Here is a 15,158-nt window from a genome sequence, read left to right on the forward strand (position 1 = left end):
CTAGACCTTCACATCAACTGCAACTAGATCTCTGCAAACATGCCTAAGATTCACCCTGAGACTAAAGTTTTGATTATCAAGTTTTGATTAAGTTTTGATTATCAAGTTTTGATTATCAAGACCAGATCTACTGCTGATGTGGCAGACACCTTCAATGTGTCTCAGCGTCAAGTACAGAGGATAAAAAAAAGATTGAAGAGACTAGACGTTTTGGACAAGCCCAGGTCAGGCAGACCCCGCAAAACAACTGCTCGAGAGGACCGTTTGTTGGCTCAAAAATCCAAGGCCAGCCCATTTTCCACTGCAGCAGAGCTCCACGAGACCTGGTCACCTGAAGTCCTTGTGTCAACCAGAACAGTTTGTCGGATTCTGTCTCGAAATGGCCTCCATGGTCGAATCAGTGCCCAGAAGCCAACACTAAACAAAAGACAATTGAAAAACCGTGTGGCATTTGCCAAGGCCCACAGCCTGCTAAATGGATGGACGCTGGAAAAGTGGAAGAAGGTGGATTTTTCAGATGAATCTTCTGTTGAATTACACCACAGTTGCCGCAAATATTGCAGGAGACCTACTGGAACCCGCATGGATGCGAGATTCACCCATAAAACAGTGAAGTTTGGTGGTGGAAAAATCATGGTCTGGGGTTACATCCAGTATGGGGATGTGCGAGAGATCTGCAGGGTGGAAGGCAACATCAATAGTCTAAAATACCAAGAAATCTTAGCTACCTCTTATATTCCCAACCATAAAAGAGGCCAAATCCTGCAGCAGGATGATGCTCCATCGCATACTTCCATCTCCACATCAAAGTTCCTCAAGGTGAAGAAGATCAAGATGCTCCAGGATTGGCCAGCCCAGTCACCAGACATGAACATCATTGAGCATATGTGGGGTAGGATGAAAGAGGAAGCATGGAAGACAAAAACAAAGAATACTGATGAACTCTGGGAGGCATGAAAGACTGCTTTCTTTGCTATTCCTGATGACTTCATCAGTAAATTGTACGAATCCTTGCCAAACCGCATGGATGCAGTCCTTCAAACTCATGGAAGTCATACAAGATATTAAATTTGGATCTCACAGCACCACTACTTAATTTGCTGACATATTTTTGTATTTGCAGTAAATTTGTTCAATTTCTGTAAAGGTGACAAAATTTTTGTCTTGCCAAAATTTGACCTTTCTGTCTTGATTAAATGATAAATCTTTTTTTCAGTGAAACTAATTTATTTAAGTGCATTAAACATCATTTGGGAGGGTTTTAGCTTTTCATATGAGCTATTTCTAACACCAATTGATTCATTAAAAGTCAGGTTAATAGCAGGTGTTTCTACAAAATAGATAAGCGACAAGACTTTTGTCAGGGACTGTATAACTAGAGAGTTTTGTAAAAATAAAGTCTTTGAATGAACAAAAGTAAAAAATAAATATAACAAAAGATATTTAAGCAAAAAAAAAACGTGTCAACCACACTCACACTCAACGGGCTCTGCCCACTCCCAGCATGCACTCAGAGAGAGAGAGAGTGTGTGAGTGTGTGTGTGTGAGAGAGAGAGAGAGAGAGAGAGTGCGTGAGTGTGTGAGAGAGAGTGTGTGTGTGTGTGTGTGTGTGTGTGTGTGTGTGTGAGAGAGAGAGAGAGAGAGAGAAACAGAGGGAGTGTGTGTGTGTGTGTGTGTGTGTGTGTGTGAGAGAGAGAGAGAGAGAGAGAGAGAGAGAGAGAGAAACAGAGGGAGAGTGTGTGTGTGTGTGTGAGTGTGTGTGAGTGAGAGAGAGAGAGAGAGAGAGAGAGAGAGAGAGAGAGAGAGAGAGAAACAGAGGGAGAGTGTGTGTGTGTGTGAGTGTGAGAGAGAGAGAGAGAGAGAGAGAGAGAGAGAGTGTAGCACTCTATAAGAGATTACCCTCAGGACTGACACTGATAAGAAGAACATGCACAAACAAACAGGACTAAATCTGTCCTGATGAATGATTTATGCCACTCTGCATGTTGTCTGTTTCGTTCTCGATTCTTTTTCATGTTGTTTAAAATGCTGTAAAAAATCTGAATCCACTGTAATGAACCTTATGAACAGTGTAATAAACGTAAGTTTGAGTATATTCAGAGGGATTTCTCCTCCTGAGAAAGTTTCCTGGTCAGATCAACATCTTCATTTCCTCCTTACTTTTAGTTGTTAGTTCCCCTTGTATTCCCTTTGTAGCTGATCCACAGCATCTGAGCACTGAACCTCATTAAAGTTATTAATGACCTCAAGTGTTTTTGCAGCCAAATCAAACTAGACATTAATTAATAAATCAATAATTCATCATTTCTTTCTTATCAACTGTAAAATACACAGAATGTTCATAGTAATAGTTTAACGACTGACTGGATTAAATGAAGCTTTATGTTTCAAAAAAATCCTCATGTCTGTTTCAGATTCTTATAATGATTTATAATCCCACTCTCAGTGTTTATAATGATTTATAATCCCACTCTCAGTGTTTATAATGATTTATAATCCCACTGTCAGTGTTTATAATGATTTATAATCCCACTCTCAGTGTTTATAATGATTTATAATCCCACTCTCAGTGTTTATAATGATTTATAATCCCACTCTGTGTTTATAATGATTTATAATCCCACTCTCAGTGTTTATAATGATTTATAATCCCACGCTCAGTGTTTATAATGATTTATAATCCCACGCTCAGTGTTTATAATGATTTATAATCCCACTCTCAGTGTTTATAATGATTTATTATCACACTTCAGCTTGAAGTGTGATAATAAATGTCAAGCTGAAGAAGGAGTCCTATCGAGCCTGGTTGGCTCGGGGGACTCCGGAGGCAGCTGATAGGTACCGGAGGGCCAAGCGAGCTTCAGCCCGGGTGGTTGCAGAGGCAAAAACTCGGGTCTGGGAAGAGTTCGGTGAGGCCATGGAGAAGGACTATAGGTTGGCCTCGAAGAAATTCTGGCAAACCGTCCGGCGCCTCAGGAAGGGGAAGCAGTGCCCTGCTCACACTGTTTACAGTGAGAGTGGGAATCTGCTGACTTCCACTGGGGACATTCTCGGACGGTGGAAGGAGTACTTCGAGGATCTCCTCAACCCCACCGACATGTCTTCCACTGAGGAAGCAGAGGCAGAGGGCTCAGTTGAGGACTCATCGATCCCCCAAGCTGAGGTCACTGAGGTGGTTGAGAAGCTCCTCAGTGGCAAGGCACCGGGGGTGGATGAGATCCGCCCTGAGTACCTCAAGTCTCTGGATGTTGTGGGGCTGTCTTGGTTGACACGCCTCTGCAACATCGCGTGGCGGCTGGGGACAGTGCCTCTGGACTGGCAGACTGGGGTGGTGGTCCCTCTGTTTAAGAAGGGGGACCGGAGGGTGTGTTCCAACTACAGGGGGATCACACTCCTCAGCCTCCCCGGAAAAGTCTATGCCAGGGTACTGGAGAGGAGAATTCGGCCGATAGTCGAACCTCGGATTCAGGAGGAACAATGTGGGTTTCGTCCCGGTCGTGGAACACTGGACCATCTCTATACCCTCACCAGGTTGCTGGAGGGTTCATGGGAGTTTGCCCAACCAGTCCACATGTGCTTTGTGGATCTGGAGAAGGCATTCGACTGTGTCCCTCGTGGTGATCTGTGGGGGGTGCTCTGGGAGTATGGGGTCCGGGGCCCTCTGCTAAGGGCTGTTCGGTCCCTATATGACCGGAGCAGGAGTTTGGTTCGCATTGCCGGCAGTAAGTCAGACTTGTTCCCGGTGCATGTTGGACTCCGGCAGGGCTGCCCTTTGTCACCGGTCCTGTTCATTATTTATATGGACAGGATTTCTAGGCGCAGTCAGGGGCCGGAGGGAGTCCGGTTTGGGGACCACGGGATTTCGTCTCTGCTTTTTGCAGATGATGTTGTCCTGTTGGCTTCTTCAAATCAGGACCTTCAGCGTGCACTGGGACGGTTTGCAGCCGAGTGTGAAGCGGCAGGGATGAGAATCAGCACCTCCAAGTCCGAGGCCATGGTTCTCAGCCGGAAAAGGGTGGCTTGTCCCCTTCGGGTTGGTGGAAAGCTCCTGCCTCAAGTGGAGGAGTTTAAGTATCTTGGGGTCTTGTTCACGAGTGAGGGAAGGATGGAGCGGGAGATCGACAGGCGGATCGGTGTATCTTCTGCAGTGATGCGGTCGATATACCGGTCTGTTGTGGTGAAGAAAGAGCTGAGCCGCAAGGCGAAGCTCTCTATTTACCAGTCGATCTACGTTCCTACCCTCACCTATGGTCATGAGCTTTGGGTCATGACCGAAAGGACAAGATCCCGGATACAGGCGGCCGAAATGAGTTTCCTCCGCAGGGTGGCTGGGCGCTCCCTTAGAGATAGGGTGAGGAGCTCGGTCACTCGGGAGGAGCTCAGAGTAGAGCCGCTGCTCCTCCACATCGAGAGGAGTCAGCTGAGGTGGCTCGGGCATCTGTTCCGGATGCCTCCTGGACGCCTCCCTGGGGAGGTGTTCCGGGCATGTCCAACCGGGAGGAGGCCCCGGGGAAGACCTAGGACACGCTGGAGGGACTATGTCTCTCGGCTGGCCTGGGAACGCCTCGGTATTCCCCCGGAGGAGCTGGAGGAAGTGTCTGGGGAGAGGGAAGTCTGGGTGTCCCTGCTCAGACTGCTGCCCCCGCGACCCGGCCCCGGATAAGCGGTAGAAGATGGATGGATGGATGGATGGATTATCACACTCTCAGTGTTTATAATGATTTATTATCACACTCTCAATGTTTAAAATGATTTATAATCCCACTTTTAGCTTTTATAATTATTTATAATCTCACTCTCAGTGTTTATAATGATTTATAATCCCACTCAGTGTTTATAATGATGTATGATCACACTCTCAGTGTTTATAATGATTTATAATCCCACTCTCAATGTTTAAAATGATTTATAATCCCACTCTCAGTGTTTATGATGATTTATAATCTCACTCTGTGTTTATAATGATTTATAATCCCACTCTCAGTGTTTATAATGATTTATAATCCCACTCAGTGTTTATAATGATGTATGATCACACTCTCAGTGTTTATAATGATTTATAATCCCACTCTCAATGTTTAAAATGATTTATAATCCCACTCTCAGTGTTTATGATGATTTATAATCTCACTTTGTGTTTATAATGATTCATAATCTCACTCTTTGGCGCTTGTGTCACCACAGTGGTTCACCTGGTCCACATATTTGATTTGGAACAGGTTTTATACCAGATGTCCTTCATAATGTAACCCTCCCATAACCTCAAAATATTTGATGCTTTATGCCTAAAGATCTAGAAACCTGTGCTGATTTGTTGCACACTCAGTACAACAGACTGTAGATAATCCCTGGGCAGAGCTTTTAGAAAACAGACAGACACAAAAACACACAAACAAACACAAACATACACACATACAAACAAAGAACCCCCCCTACACACACACACACACCATACTCACACACAGACACACTTATGTACTACCTCGCCCGCCGCCACTTCACCCTAGTCACAGACCACACACCGCTACAGTGGATGGCAAAGGCAAAAGACACAAACAAAAGTAAAGTGCTTTCCAGCGTGCTGTCCCTGTAATTTAAAAGTAACAGAACCAGAAGGACACTTCACCCTCTGGAAGTAGGCGAGCTAACAAAGTCTGACTCAGAGCTGTAAGAGGTAAGATTTTAAGTTATCTCCAGATAAGTAATGGTGGATATTGTTCCCTCCCTCTGTCTCTGCAGATTCTCCAGCGTGAAGCAAATAAGGAACTCTCCAGCCTGCCAGCCGACCGCAGCTCCTGGGTTGAATTATTCCTCTGCTCAACTGGACTGCCGCTCACCTGCACTTCCACCATGCTACAGCACACACACACACACACACACACACACACACACACACACACACACACACGCTTACAAATGTAACTAGGTTGTGTACGGTCAACATTTACCTCAGATATCTTGTTATATTGTTAAAATAGTTCACCTTAACTACATAAAATGGAAATATTGTCTCCCTTTAAAAATAACAAATTTTCCACACATTTTATTCCACCTTTATGGCTGTTTCTCTGATGATGGTAAATGAATCTCCTTCCATTGACTCCACCCACTACTTTACTACAGGGTATTTTATTAAGATGAAGGTCAGACTCCTCTGTAAAGTTGCTAGTGAAGAAGTTGTATGTGGTGTTTGTAAATGTTCATGTTTATACACACATGTAGCATCAGTACACTAGGGTGTGTGTGTATGTGTATGTGTTTGTGTGCGTGCATGTGTGTGTGTTTATATGTGTGTACGTGTGCATGTGTGTGTGTTTGTGTGCATGCGTGAATGTGTGTGCGTGCGTGAGTGTGTGTAGGTGTGTTTGTGTGCGTGAGTGTTTGTGCGTGCGTGAGTGTGTGTGTGTGTGTGCGTGTGTATGTGTGCGTGCATGTGCGTGCTTGTGTGTGTGAGTGTGTGTGTGTTTAGCATCGATTTGTGTAAGTTATCTCATGCAAACTGCTAATTTTCTAATTACTAGCCCACCATGATAACGCTAAGCCATGACATTCTCTCTTCTATACAGTGATCTCTTAGTTAACATGTGTTAACATTTATAATCATTTCTGTCTGGTTCTGTGTCTGGTTTCTTTTCACCTTCTCTCCTCTCCTCTGCTGTGTAATTAATCCTCTGCATTGTTCAGAAGTGAAGGGTGAAGGGGAGTGTGTATGTTTGCTCTGCTAATTATCTTTTTGTTAACACCCGGATATTTAGCATCATCATGAGATGATAGTAATTAGAGATCACGGCTCGATGGCTCTGTTCGACTATTAGAACCCTTTGTGAATCTTTTCCTTCTTCTGATGGAGTGATGAAGCTTTGGGTTTCTCTGTGAGTGGGATGGGTTCTCCAAGTCTGACGAAAGACTGACACCAGGTCTCAACTCCTCAGTGCTAAAGAGAACTAGAGGAACTCTGATAAAAGACAAGACCAAACACAACTACATGACTACAGGAGAAAACGAGTCATGTTTCTCATTAATCTGAGTATTAGAAGAGAAAGAAATATATCACATCATTACAAGATCATTACATCTGCTGTAACTGAGAACATTTCATACTCATCTTTGTCATGATGTGGACTAACACTGTCAGGATCTCTGACATAATAAATTAAAACCCAAAGTCCAGTTGAGCTGAAATAAGGTGTGCTGATTCATTATGCTAATCTGCTCCATGATCTTTAATCATCACTGAACATTTGGACTGAATTTCACCAATCAGCTTTCAGAATTTCACACATCTACCAATAAGCTTTCCTCACAAAGTTTGTTCTGTGTATACTCGTTATTCTGTGTAACTCTGTGGTTCGAGGCGGTCACTCTGGGGGCTATGTGTGAAAAGTGCTTGGACCCTGAAGATCACTGCACAATTCTGTTTTTTGTTTAGATTCTGACTAAAACGGTGTTAGTCTTCTTCACCGTAATAAAAAACAACTGAGTAAATTTTGGTTTTATTACAAAATTTAAAAGGATTGTTAGTTAAAGAGGTGATTATTTTTCCTTTTGTAAAACTAAATAAATCAAGAAAAATCTGTGTTTAAGAAATAAACCTGAAGAATTCAAGATGAAACCCATAAGAATTTGGGCCAATGTAAAAATGTTAATACACACACACACACACACACACAAAACTGAGATTAGGTAATACATAATATATGTATTATAATACATAAACAGAAATGATCTTACATGTGGGTTCGAAATTTGAGTAAATGGAAAAATGTGGCGTTCTGGTTCAATGTGACCTTTCACAGATTATAAAGCTGAGTCACTCTTAGCACGTGTGTGTGTGTGTGTGTGTGTGTGTGTGAGACAGATGGTTCTGTTCGCAATAAGCAGTGCCGCATCACAGCACCGAGGATGAGATGAACAGCAGATATGAATGAAAGAAAAACATGGTTTGAATAACAGAACCTGAGCGACGGAGTGTTTGTAGAAGTGTGTGTTCTGCGTGAGTTAATATCTAAACACTGCTGTTGTGAAACGTGGAACAGTACACCTGCTCATAACTCATTAGGAGAGCGAGTCCAGCGGAGACACAGCGGGGGTCTGGAGGAGAGAAAATACATCTGAAAGGAGATCTTGTTTATATAATAAGTGTCTGCTGTTAGCTCTGCATAAAAGATGGTGTTCCTCAGGGCTGTGTGCTCGGCCCCTTCGCTTCAATACAACATCAGATTCACACCCAAACATTCCATGTTCCAGAACATATCATTAAACATAATCTGACTTGTTAATAAACTATTTATAAACAGCCCTAATTACACTATTGAAATTTAAAATAATTATTAATTATCATCAGCAGTGTCACGTCTCATCCTTTGTCTTTTCTTCTCCTCTTAGTCCTTATCTCCATGTGTATGCTATTAAAGAATCATACGTCTGTATATTAAATGTTTTTTCCTCTGGCGTCTTGACTTGTTCTTCTGAGCTAACGCTGAAACATGAGGAATCACACAACACGTCGAGAAGTTAAAAACAATATCTAGTCTCAGGTTGGAAGTTAACACCACTCTCATATTTGGATTGAAGAGATGAAACATCTTTATCTAATATTTAGTAAAACACATCTGACCTGCAGGGGTTTTTGGAGTTTGTTGTTTTAGAAAACCTGCCAGCTTCAGAGTAGGTGTGTGCTCCAGGATCAGGTTTTTGCCTAAATCTGCAGTTTCTAGGGAACAGCTGTCAGGGAAGCTCATGAGGACAGTTGTCAGGTTCCTGCATAATTTCTACCCTAACTACATTAAAAAAAAAAAGACTTGTATTGTAAAAAGGAAGACGCATCATATCGTCAGTCTTTTCCTGGAGAAACAATTTTTTTCTGATGTACAGAATCTATTTGCAACACACAAACATCATTAGCACAAACTGGCAACCCTGCTAACAGAATAAAGATCAGGTTCATTAACATTATACTAAGAGGAGATGCACTGTTTTTTCTTCTGTCAGCGGCTCCAGCTGCCCGAGCGTCACAAACACTGCTGTACTGAGCTCAGATAGACAAACACAGAGTGAAGACTGAACACTTCGAGCACAAATACAGATGATGGTGTTAAGTTATTATACACAGCTTAATTAACTGGAGAAAAAATCCAAAGCAAAACCACAAAAATCACATGGAAAAGACTGAAGAAGTCAGATGATGTTAGCAGCACCCTGGGGATCAGCACCGAACGAGGACATTAATGACACAGGGATCAGTTTGTACATTTTATAATATTAGATTCAGTATTTGTGATAATGTTCATTACCAATGAAACTGATTTGAATTGAATTTAAATAATTTTCAGTGCTTTATATTTTAGTACAGTTTTGGTGAAGTAAAGCCTGGAGTCTGGAGCTGCACTGAGGAGAAAAATCCAACATGGCTGCCGGGTAACGCTTCAGCTTTTAGCTACACAGTGAAGTTTAGTTCATGTTTCTAGATGTCTGAGTGGTATTGGAGATCTTCAAGAGATTTAAGGACCAGCCACATTTTTGATGTTAGACACTGAATTGCTTCACCTGTTAGTTTCATTATCACTAAGTGACTCTGTGCGACATTGGAACGGTTCTCTTCAGAGTCCAACGGACGTCTGGAGGACCACCACAGCTCAGTGTCCATCTTGATCTTGGGTTCAGTTCTGCTTTCACTCTTCAGGTGTCATGCCCCCGGATACGGAAGGAAGGAGACAGACCCGTATGCAGGATAGCTTCAAAGGAAAGGGGTTTAATACATAAGGAAGACAAACAAACATATCCACACTACACGGGAACTAATGTAACTAATGAATCCGCTCTGCCATCGGCAACGCAGCTCACATATATATACACAGACAAGTCAATCACACAATGGGGACCAGGTGTGGAGACAGGGAGGAGCAGACGAAGGCGGGGCAGACACGTGACAAAAACAAACAAACAATAGCACGTGTCCAAAAGTCTGCGCTGATCCCTGACAGATCCGTGCTGATCCCTGACAGAACCCCCCCCTTAAGGCGCGGCTCCCGAAGCGCCAAAACCAGACAAGGTCCAGGAGGGGGCGATTGGCAGGTGAGGAGAGCAAGGATGACGGCGAGGCCAGTGGGGGGAGCAAGGACCACGGCGAGGTAGGCGAGGGGAGCCAATGCACACGCCGAGGCAGGCGGGGGGAGCAGGGCACACGGCGGCGCAGCCAGAGAGGGCCGAGCGACATCCACAGCCGAGCTGAAGGGCCGAGGCGACATCTGCATCTGAGCTGAAGGGCCGAGCGAAGTCCACAGCCGAGCTGTAGGGCCGAGTGACGTCCACCGCCGAGCTGTAGGGCCGAGCAGCATCCCCCGACGCTCCGCGGCCAAACCCTCGCCTCGACGAACTGAGGAAAAGGGCGGGAGGGTGGGAAAGATCCCCCGCCTCGGGCCTGCAGCACCCCCCGCGGAAGAAGTGAAGCGACGTCCTCCTCGGAGAAACTGGAAACAGAGCGGCGTCCTTCACCGGAGAAATGTGGGGCGATGCCGCAGGGCACCAAAAAATAAAAAAGGGACCCCACTAGGATGGTGACATTCTCCGCGAATGTGGTGAGGCGACGTCCTCCTCGGAGGAACCGGAAAAACCGGTCCCTCACCGGAGAAATGCGGAGCGATGTCACCGGAAAAAGGGCCAGAACGACTGGCGGAACAGTCCAGGGGGAGAAGTGAAGCATCCTTCACCGAAAAAAGCCGGTCCGAGCTGGAAGCTATCCTGCTGGGTCTGCTGGGTCTTTGGGCGGATTCATTCTGTCATGCCCCGGATGAGGAAGGAAGGAGACAGACCCATACGCAGGATAGCTTCAAATGAAAGGGGTTTAATACATAAGGAAGACAAACAAACATATCCACACTACACGGGGAACTAACGTAACTAATGTATACACATATATACACAGACAAGTCAATCACACAATGGGGACCAGGTGTGGAGACAGGGAGGAGCAGACGAAGGCGGGGCAGACACGTGACAAAAACAAACAATAGCACATGTCCAGAAGTCCGCGCTGATCCCTGACAGATCTGCGCTGATCCCTGACATCAGGAGCTCAGAGCATGTCTACTTCTGTGGTTAAAAACTTCTTCCAAATCCCAAACTGCACCGTGCTAAATGTTTCTACTCATATTACGTCTCTCATAAAGACCTCCATCCTCCTGTCTCTCCATCTCTCTCCTCTCCATCTCTCTATCCCTCCATCGCATGTCTGCCTCTGAACAGCTGTATAGGTATTAATACAGTTATTTAAAATGTGCTTATCCAGTCCTGCTCCCAGATTAGACGTTTTCGGTCAACATCATTAGTCTTCGGGACAGAATCAGCATTTCTGCCAGCTCAGTGTGCCGCCAAGCCGGAAAAACATTACAGCTGCAATTTACAAGTTTGGAGATTTCAAAGTTTGTGACTGTGTTTGTGTGACTGCAGTAAAAGTGTCTGACAAAGCACCAAATCTGCATTAAAATGATATCTAATGTACATTAAAAAAATTACATTTATGTATTTATTAAGCATCATGATGTACATATCTGGTTATATTTACAGCTCTAAACACTCGTCCCCTCAGCGGTCTCTCTTTACTCTCTCAGCTCTAAACACTCGTCCCCTCAGCAGTCTCTCTTTATTCTCTCAGCTCTAAACACTCGTCCCCTCAGCAGTCTCTCTTTACTCTCTCAGCTCTAAACACTCGTCCCCTCAGCGGTCTCTCTTTATTATCTCAGCTCTAAACACTCGTCTCCTCAGCAGTCTCTCTTTATTCTCTCAGCTCTAAACACTCGTCCCCTCAGCGGTCTCTCTTTATTGTCTCAGCTCTAAACACTCGTCCCCTCAGCATTGTCTCTTTACTCTCTCAGCTCTAAACACTCATCCCCTCAGCAGTCTCTCTTTATTCTCTCAGCTCTAAACACTCGTCCCCTCAGCAGTCTCTCTTTATTGTCTCTCTTTATTCTCTCAGCTCTAAACACTCGTCCCCTCAGCGGTCTCTCTTTATTCTCTTTAGCTCTAAACACTCGTCCCCTCAGCAGTCTCTCTTTATTCTCTCAGCTCTAAACACTCGTCCCCTCAGCAGTCTCTCTTTATTGTCTCTCTTTATTCTCTCAGCTCTAAATGTTGTGCCGTTGGACAAAGGCGAGTGAGGATCCAAGTGCAGTTTTTAAACTTTACTAAACCAAAACAAGAAACAGGTAATACAAACAAGCAGACAAACCAGAGCAGAATACAGAGCAGACAGGAGACCGGAACATCTACAACATACATACAAGCACAATGCAATAACGACCAACAACAGGGAAGTGAACAAACAGGGTATAAATAACAGACAAGAACCAATCACAGAGCAGAACTAATTAGAGACAAAAACAACACACCTGAAGGAGAGAAGGAGTACAATTAATGTCCATGGAAACCAAAGAGTAGGCGGAGCAAACAATTAACAACCGGGAAAGACAGCAGACAGAAACAGGACAGAAACACAGACAGACTCATTACAGAGCCCCCCCCAGGAGTGGATTCCAGACACTCCAACGCAGAACCGGAGGGTGGTGGAGCAGAGGCGGAACAGGGGGCGGGAAGGCGGGCCAGGTCCATGTGGCGGCAGAGGGCAGGGCAGAGCTGTCGAAGCTGGAGGCCAGGGTGGTGCCGCAGGCAGAGTCAGCGACCAGAGAAGGACCGGAGGCCAGGGTGGCGCCGCAGGCAGAGCCAGCGACCAGAGAAGGACCGGAGGCCAGGGTGGCGCCGCAGGCAGAGCCAGCGACCAGAGCAGGACTGGAGACCAGGGTGGTGCTGCAGGCAGAGCCAGCGACCAGAGCAGAACTGGAGACCAGGGTGGCGCCGCAGGCAGAGCCAGCGACCAGAGCAGAGTTGGCGGCCAGGGTGGTGCTGGAGGCGCTTTGAACCTATAAGGATGGACAGGAGAGGGAGAGACTGACAGAGACAGGGAGACAAAAATGGGGACTGATAGAGCAGATAGGCAGAGCCATTCGGTATCAAGCCCTTCAGGCAGGACAGAGAGTCTACGGGGCTTGGGCGCAACCATACTTGCTGGTTCCGTCGACCCGGTCGGTTCCGTTGACCCGGTCGGTCCGGCTGGCTCGGTTGACCCGGTCGGTCCCATCGACCCGGTCGGTTTGGCTGGTTCTGTCGACCTGGTAGGCCCGGCTGGTCCAGTCGACCCGGTCGGTTCCGTCGACCCGGTCGGCCCGGTTGGATCCGGTGTCTCAGCGGGTTCGGGTGCTTCAGCAAGTTCGGGCGCTTCAGCAGGTTCGGGCGCTTCAGCAGGTTCGGGCGCTTCAGCAGGTGCAGGTGCGTCGGTGGGTTCGGATGCTTCAGGTGCCTTAGGTGCTCCAGCCGGTGCCATAGGGATGCCGGCCGCCCGAACCGGCACCATCGGGGTGTCCGCCAGCTTGGCGATCAGCCGGTTCCCCCGGGCCTCGCCCGAGCTTTCTGGTCTGGCACCCATGTGGACGGGTTCGGTCACCGGCGTACACAGGCCTGGGTCGGGCTGAGGTACCGTAGGGGCCTCGAGCGTCCGTGGCTGGCCTGGCTCCGCAGCACACGGACTCCGATGCCTACTGCCCTCCCCCAAAAAATATTTAGGGCCGGTGTCCGACTCTGCCCTGTGCACGGTTAGGGAGGACCCGCCCAGGAGCAATGCTACGTTGGCCAGGTCCGTGAAAGGCCCCACCTCTCGGCCCAATGGCACTAGGTAGCGCAGCCCGTCCTCCAAACCATGCCGGAACAGGTCCTTGAGGGCCCTCTCCCCAAAATCCACCTGATTGGACAAGTCCAGGAACACCTCTACATATTCCTCCAGTGGGGAATCCCCCTGACATAAACGGAACAAAATCTCTGCTGGATCCATGTGGTTGGTCGTTCTGTTGTGCCGTTGGACAAAGGCGAGTGAGGATCCAAGTGCAGTTTTTAAACTTTACTAAACCAAAACAAGAAACAGGTAATACAAACAAGCAGACAAACCAGAGCAGAATACAGAGCAGACAGGAGACCGGAACATCCACAACATACATACAAGCACAATGCAATAACGACCAACAACAGGGAAGTGAACAAACAGGGTATAAATAACAGACAAGAACCAATCATAGAGCAGAACTAATTAGAGACAAAGACAACACACCTGAAGGAGAGAAGGAATACAATTAATGTCGATGGAAACCAAAGAGTGGGCGGAGCAAACAATTAACAACCGGGAAAGACAGCAGACAGAAACAGGACAGAAACACAGACAGACTCATTACACTAAACACTCGTCCCCTCAGCGGTCTCTCTTTATTCTCTTTAGCTCTAAACACTCGTCCCCTCAGCAGTCTCTCTTTATACTCTTTAGCTCTAAACACTCGTCCCCTCAGCAGTCTCTCTTTATTGTCTCTCTTTATTCTCTCAGCTCTAAACAATCGTCCCCTCAGCAGTCTCTCTTTATTCTCTCAGCTCTAAACGCTCGTCCCATCAGCAGTCTCTCTTTATTCTCTCAGCTCTAAACACTCGTCCCCTCAGTAGTCTCTCTTTATTCTCTCAGCTCTAAACACTCGTCCCCTCAGCGGTCTCTCTATATTCGCTCAGCTCTAAACACTCATCCCCTCAGCAGTCTCTCTTTATTGTCTCTTTTTATTCTCTCAGCTCTAAACACTCGTCCCCTCAGCAGTCTCTCTTTATTCTCTCAGCTCTAAACACTCGTCCCCTCAGCAGTCTCTTTATTCTCTCAGCTCTAAACACTCGTCCCCTCAGCGGTCTCTCTATATTCTCTCAGCTCTAAACACTCGTCCCCTCAACAGTCTCTCTTTATTCTCTCAGCTCTAAACACTCGTCCCCTCAGTGGTCTCTCTATATTCTCTCAGCTCTAAACACTCGTGCCCTCAACAGTCTCTCTTTATTCTCTCAGCTCTAAACACTCGTCCCCTCAGTGGTCTCTCTATATTCTCTCAGCTCTAAACACTCGTCCCCTCAGCAGTCTCTCTTTATACTCTTTAGCTCTAAACACTCGTCCCCTCAGCAGTCTCTTTATATTTTCTCTCTTTATTCCTCTCTGTTTATCTTCTCTCTTTGTTCTCTCTCTTACTCTTCAAGTTAATAAGAGAAAATCTCAGCTTGTTACTGAGCAACACAAAGAAGTGTAAACTCCTCTG

This window comes from Tachysurus vachellii, chromosome 10 (assembly GCF_030014155.1).
Source record: "Tachysurus vachellii isolate PV-2020 chromosome 10, HZAU_Pvac_v1, whole genome shotgun sequence".
NCBI lineage: Eukaryota > Metazoa > Chordata > Actinopteri > Siluriformes > Bagridae > Tachysurus > Tachysurus vachellii.